This window comes from Peromyscus eremicus, chromosome 2, assembly GCF_949786415.1.
Source record: "Peromyscus eremicus chromosome 2, PerEre_H2_v1, whole genome shotgun sequence".
Lineage (NCBI taxonomy): Eukaryota > Metazoa > Chordata > Mammalia > Rodentia > Cricetidae > Peromyscus > Peromyscus eremicus.
Window position 1 is genome coordinate 75,892,993 of NC_081417.1, and position 7,452 is coordinate 75,900,444.

Sequence of the window (7,452 nt, forward strand, 5' to 3'; positions counted from 1 at the left end):
TGGAGAGATGGCTCAGCAGCTAAGAGAACTGGCGGCACTTCCAGAGGTCCTGAGTTCAATTCCCAGCAACCACATGGTGGCTCACAACCATCTACAGTGGGATCTGATGCCCTCTTCTGGTTTAAAGTCATACATGCAGATAGAGTGCTCATGGACATACAATAAATAAATAAAACTTTAAAGAATAAGGAGGAGGAGGAGAGGAGGAGGAGAAGGAGGAGGAGGAGGAGGAGGAGGAGGAGGAGGAGGAAGAAGAAGAAGAAGAAGAAGAAGAAGAAGAAGAAGAAGAAGAAGAAGAAGAAGAAGAAGAAGAACTGGGCTATGCCCCATCTGTAACCTGAACAACAAGTGGTTATTATGACCACCTTGTTGTGACTACCTTGTTGTGACCACCTTGAAACCATGTCTATATTTCAAGAGGTTATTATGACCAACTTACACTTACGTTCTGCTTCTGTAATCTATTTACCTGCTAAACCCCCCATTTGGGAACCCCTACTCCTAAACTATAAAAACCTTATCTTACCCACATCCAATGCTGATCTCTTAAATCCCACCTTTAGGGAGAGCCCACCTGTGTACACAAATAAAAAAGTTTGCTTTAATTAACTTGACCGTGATGATTTAGGTTGCTGCTCTTTCTCCTCAAATCTGTGGGATTAACACCTGCTCTTGTTGGGACACTGACTTGTCCAGCTTTGGGGGATTTTTAAAAATTGAAAGAGCAGTGAACACAATGTTGGAAGAAGAGGTAAGGGCTCCCAGTTCAAGACCCTGCCCCACATGATGAAGCACATGCAGGCTGTGGAGCTGCCCAGAGAGAGACCCAGCTGAATGTAGGCTGAGAGTCAGGCCTCTGGGGCACACATGATTGTGACAGGGAGTATCTGACCGATGACAAATGTCTGCACGAACAGAACAGGTCCTAAGGGAAGATGCTGCCTGTAAGGCCTCCAGAAGAGACTGCGGCAAACCAGAGGGAACTGCTATTTCCTCTGTACCTCTGGCCCCAAAGGGCTCATGATGGCAGCCACGACTGCAGAAGACCCACAGCCATGCTCAGACAAGCACAGAGTAGATCAGCAACCTAGCCAAGCCAATCACTTCAGTCTACTTGAGGATGCTTTACCAAACACTATCCACTGGGGGTGGCGACTTCTGTAAAATATGAACACATATCAAAAACTGCACACAGTATGTGTACCACTGGATAAATGTTTACAAATTCTTCAACCAAGATATAAAACACTGTTAACACCCTAGAACAGTGGTTCTCAACCTGGGGGTTGGACGACCGTTTCACAGGGGTCACATAGCAGATATCCAGTATAGCAGATATTTACATTACGATTCATAACAGTAGCAAAATTACAGTTATGAAGCAGCAACAAATGTAATTTTATGGTTGTGGGTCACCATAATATAAGGAACTATATTGAAAGGTGGCAGCATTAGGAAGGTTGAGACCAGCTGCCTTAGAGCCACTTCCGTGCCCTGAGGAGGTGATACTTGAGTTGAGACTTGACTGTGAAACTAAAAGCTTCTTAAAAGCCTGCGTTTGGAGTGTTTCAGCAGAAGACAAAAATAATTGAGGAGGCAAATGGAAGACCTGGCATGTAGAGGAGAGGAAGGAAGACCAGCTTGTACCAGTCTACTGACTGAACATAACAAAAATAATTGAGGAGGCAAATGGAAGACCTGGCATGTAGAGGAGAGGAAGGAAGACCAGCTTGTACCAGTCTACTGACTGAACATAACAAAACTTGAGTTCTGTGTTTGTGATGCAATCACAACCCAGAACATCCAGCCTGGGTCTGGAAAGAAAGTATCACCATGGTTATTAACTGCTAGTCTGGGGCCAAGGAGATGGCTCAGGGGGGTCAAGTGTCTGCTGTGCAAGCAGGAGACCTGCATACCCACATAAAAGCTGGGCGTGGGTGGCAGCATGCATCTATAACCCCAGCAATGAGGGCTGGGAGGCAGAGAGAGGTGAATCCCTGGGAATTCCTGGCCACTAGTCCAGCTGAAACAGACTTTGTCTCACAAACTAAGGTGGCAAGCTCTGGACCCACAGCTTGCTTACCAGCTTTGCATGGTAAGTATATTTCTTACCTCTGACCCACGAAGCTTCTCTCTGAAGCAGACAGACAATTACAGAAAATCACTGTCTTAGATCATTGTCTATTGCTGTGAAGAGACACTGTGACCAAGGCAACTTATAAAAGAAAACATGTCGTGGGGAGCTTGCTTACAGTTCCAGAGGGTCAGTTCATGACCATCATGGTGGGGAGCATGGTAGTAGACAGGCAGGCATGGTGCTGGAGCAGTAGCTAAGAGCTTAGATCCTAATCTCCAGAGAAAGAGAGAGACTAAGCCTAGTATGGCTTTTGAATCCTCAAAGCCCACCACCAGTGACATACCTCCTCCAACAAGGTCACATCTCCTCATCCTTCCCAAAACTGTTACACTGTCTGGGGACCAAGTATTCAAATATATGAAAAGACAGGGAAGCTTCCCCCATGATAACCTCAACAAGATGGCTATCTAAATAGGACCTGAACAAGGACAACTCTACTAAGACATGATAAATGTGGAAGGGAGACTATCTAGGAGCCCTATACCTAGATTAAAAACCACAAGCAACTAAGAAATGCTGAGATCTTGGGAATTAGTCTCCCCCAGGGGTGAGCCTCTTAATAGTTATCCAGTACCAAGTGTCCATCCCTGAAATCATATACACAAGCATCTTAAACAGATTCAGCAGGTTGTATGTAGTGATTTAAATGAAAATGACCCCACAGATTCACATGTTTGAATGCTTGTCCTCAGTTAGTTGAACTATTTGGAATAATTAGGAGGTGAGGTCTTATTAGAAATGTGTCACTGAGGGTAGACTTTGGAGTTTCAAAAGCCCATACCAGGACCAGCCTCTGTCTGTCTGTCTGTCTGTCTATCTGTCTCTCTCTCTGACTCTCTCTCTCTGTCTCTCTCTCTCTGTCTCTCTCTGTCTCTCTCTGTCTCTCTCTCTGTAGGTTAGGATGTAGTTCTTAGATACTTCTCCAGCTCCATGTCTGCCTGCATGCCACCATGCTCCAAACCATGATAATAATGGACTAATCCTCTGAAACTGTAAGCAAGCCCCAACGAAATGCTTTCTTTAGTAAGAGTTGCCTATCTTGGTCATGGTGTCTCTTTAAATCAGTAGAATAATAATTAAGGCACAAGTGGTGAGACCTGAAATCATATACACATAAGCAACATTAAACAGACTCAGCAGTTCGTACTTATGCATTTATATATGTATATGTGTACATCTATATGTAACGATAACATCTAAAGAAAAAGAGACCACGACTTTGAGAGGGATAGGGAGCATCATGAGAGGGGCTGAAGTGAGGAAAGAGAAGTGGTGGGATGATATAATCCTATTTAATTTTAAAAATTAAAAGATTAAAAATAAATCTGATGGAAAATATAAAGTGGCAAGCAATAACTAAAACCAATCTGCTTCCCACATGTGCACCCATACATGCATACACCACACATATACATTAAAAAATAATAATAGTAACTGTTAATCCAGACCCACCCATCAGTAAGGTGGGCCCTTAGGATTCCACAGTAGCACGGAGTAGAATGTGCCTAGCAGGAAAGCCTTAGGAGAGTCTGTTGATCGGGCATTGTCACCACATCAAAGGCAGGGCATACCCATGCCCATTGAAGACACCGCATCATCCACAGAAGCTACTAATCACTCTCATTGCAACACACCCAGATTCCTCTCAGTCCATTGCTCTCCCATCACAACTCACTAAATAAGAGTGTCTCCTGCTGGTTTGTCCAAATCCCTGGCCTTGGATCTTGATATTGTACCATTAATCATGACCATGTGTTGGAAATCCCAAGTTCTCTGAACATTTGCATATAGGCCAGCTTAATCCCTAAGAAGCAAGTAAAGAAATAAACTTTTGGAAGGCATGTACCTACCAGAGGACAACAGGGGCACCAGGAAAAGAATCACATGCAAACATCTCAGAGGCGATAGTGAGGAAGGCTGCAGGAGGGAGCAGCCTCAAGTTTTCCACCTGCTCAGCCGAAATGGTATGCTTTAAAATTGTTAATACGTCCTTCGATGAGCAACACTCATTGAGAACTTAATAAACGAGACTTCTGGTGAGGCTTGCCATTTGCGCTGAGTGTATATGACAGCCCTGACCATGCTCCCCACTCCTTGACTCCCACTGAGTCTCCTTAGCTGTCTCTGTGACATTCTGTCTTCCACTGATGTGTCTATGTGCCAGCTCACATATCTATTTCTTGTCTCCTCTAGGCTCTAAGGACCAAGAGAAACTTACAGTAAAACCCCACATGCCTTATCCCTCCTGTCCATACTGTACCTGGCCAAGAGAAGTGACCAAAGAGTGGACTGGTGGGTGATGGTTTTTCTCCAGTCCTGTTGCACATTCCTGAGGACTAGCATGTCTTGGAAGGAAGGATGGATGAGGACACTCCTTCTTTAGTCTATCCTTCCAGGGATTCTCAAGGCCTTTGAGGCCTGCTCACATTCTGGAGGGATGGGATGGTAGTCACATAACTTTACTGTACCAAAGAGCTCTATGTCTTAGGTGGGAAACTGGCCGGATTGGGCCGTCTGCTGTGTGGACCCCCGAATGTCCACCCATCATGTGTCCTGTGGTGAATAAGATCCATACCGCAGTGGTGGCTGCAAAGTTGATGGGAAGACACATGCAGAACCGATGACAGAGTACTATAAATGTAGTGGAACATCTTTACACATGCTGTGGTCACTGCTGTTACAGAATAAGTTGAGCTACAGCTTTACCTTTAGTAGGACTCATTTATTTCTGGATGGCGACAACGAGGATTTCCTCCCTTCTGTGCCTAAGGAAAAGTACAGTTGTGTGAACAAACTTCAAGGAGGCATGAGGGAATGTATCAGGCTTTTTTCTTTGGGGCCATCAACCAGCTCCAAAATCATGGCCCGGATACTTTAGTTTTCAGACATTAGTTTTGAATGCTCAGCCTAGCTTAGGCATGTTTCTGACTAGCTCTTTTACCTTAAATTAATCTGTTTCTCTTTATCTACCTTTTGCCTCGGGGCTTTTGACTTTTACTTTCTTTCTGTGTGTCTTACTTCGTGTCTGCCGGCTGGCGATTCCCTGGCTTCTGGCCCCATGCGTCTGCCATGCTCTCTCCTCCCTCTCCTCTCATTCCTCCTTTCTCTCTTCAAGCCTGGCTTTCTCCTCCTATTTAATCTCTCTGCCTGGCAACCCCACCTATCCCTCTCTGCCTAGCTATTGGCTGTTCATCTTTTTATTAGATCAATCAGGTGCCTTAGGCAGGCAAGGTGAAACAGATGTAACACATCTTTACATAGTTAAACATACATCCTTACATCATTAAGCAAATTCAGCATAAACAAAAGTAACACATCTTTACACAGTTAAAGTAATATTCTGCAGCATAAATAAATGTAACACATCCTTGCCTAGTTAAAATAATATTCCACAACAAGGGAACATCTTAGGGTCCTAACAATGTTTGTGTTTCTTATACTGAGTCTTTAGGCCATGGGGGGGGGTGTAAAAATTCAAGCCATAGGGCTGGAGGGATAGCTCAGCCATTAAAGACTAGGCTCACAATCAAAAATTTCAGCCATAATATATGTTATGCTTTTCTGAATGTACATTTAACTGCATTTTAAATCTTTAGTTAGGCATGATGGCACATGCCTATAATCCCAGCATCAGAGAGGATGTGGGGCAGGACTGGGGCAAGAGGTTGGGTTCAAGTTCAGCTACTTACATAACAACTACCATAGCCTTAGCTACGTAGCAAGACTCTTTTAAAAAAAAAAAAAAGGAGGAAGGAGGAGAAAGAAGGGGAGGAGAGGAGGAAGGAAGGAAGGAAGAAAGGAAGGAAGGAAGGAAGGAAGGAAGGAAGGGAAGGAAGCAATCAAGGATCTGTGAAAGGGGTTCTGTGAGGCATCCTTAACTGTTGATATTTTCAATTTAGACGGTTGAAACTTTCCCCATGGGCTCTATAGGGCTGACCTGATGGAAGTGACTCGGTGGGTCAGCAAACATTTAAAATTCCATTTACACTGCCATTGTAAAACCACTTTATCCCTGCTTAGGCAAAAAGTTCCTGATCCAAAGTGTCAAGGTAATTAATTAACCTTGGATCCAGCTGTAATTTATATGATAGAGACACAAACTGAGTGCATAGAAGTTTAACATTTCCATTTATTTGTGGGTATTAACTCTCATTCAGAACAAAACCATGTTTTTTAAAGCTCATACATAATTAGAATTAAACACGATCATATATGTGAGGCTAATCAACTAACATGCCACATGTCTCCCACACACACAGAATGGCCAGCAGTTTGTAATGTTCTCTTGCATTGGTAAAGCATTGCCTTGAAGGCATGAGGGCCTGAGTTTGATCCCTAGAGCTCACACAAAAGTACAGTATGGTCACACATGCTTGTGATTCCAAAGCTGGGAAATCGGAGACAAACATGACCCCTGGAGCTCAGAGGCCAGCCTAACTGGTAAGCAGCAGGTCACTGAAAGATCCTGCCTTGAAGGAAACAGATGATGATCCTGAGAATGACACATGAGGTTATCCTCTGATCTCCCTGTTCATATACATACATGCTCGTGGCGCACATGTACATTCACATCTATATAAACATGCATACACATACACACACAGTTTTTAAAAGTGATGAATTCATTCTATCCATTAATGGAATTTTTTTTTCCTTTGTTAGTGTCACTCAATTCAATGTCCCCATATTGGGGTCCTGGTTGAAGTTATCTCTCAGCCAACACCTGACCCCACAAACCGGACTCACAAGCAATGCTGCCCTCCAGAGACATTTGAACTTCAAATAACCGTAGTCACAACTAGTATTCACTGGTTCCCAGTAAAATCACAAGAAATTACTCATTTCCTGATTTTTTTAGAGTGTTATTTGTTTATTCATTCTCACCTATTTCCACAGTAGCTCTGCTTTCCTGAAATGTTTCCAAGTGAGCTAAGATCAAATGTGTGCTTTTACTTTTCCTGTGGAAAACAACCACAGGAGCGTTTGGAAAGTGCCCAAACTTCCAGTTCCCTGGAGACAAAAGGCTGCTGACAAAATAAATAATAATAACAGCAAACGGTAAAGAAATGTGTTCAAGTGGGAAAGAGTTTACTCTCAGTTCCTTCACTCCCAGATTCCATGCAGCACTTCTCCTAATGGCCCCTCATGTCACTCATACCCTGCAGGAAGTGCTAAGGGCAGTCACTGAGTCTTTCACCCTCTGCCCGATGTGCTAAGGAGAACGCCATCCCAGAAGACATGAGCTAGTAAATGAAAATCCCAGTACCAGGCATGGGTTACCTCTTCATGAATTATTGGTCATTAGAGGTCCCAGA

At 43.7% G+C, this 7,452-nt stretch overlaps 1 long non-coding RNA gene across 1 annotated transcript; it reads left to right on the forward strand.

Moving 5' to 3' along the window:
- Positions 1–1,820: 1,820 nt before the first annotated feature.
- On the forward strand, positions 1,821–6,979 carry LOC131904713 (uncharacterized). The gene is made up of 3 exons (XR_009377807.1): positions 1,821–2,095; positions 4,331–4,429; positions 6,800–6,979. It is a non-coding gene; the product is annotated as an uncharacterized LOC131904713 (long non-coding RNA).
- Positions 6,980–7,452: the final 473 nt, after the last annotated feature.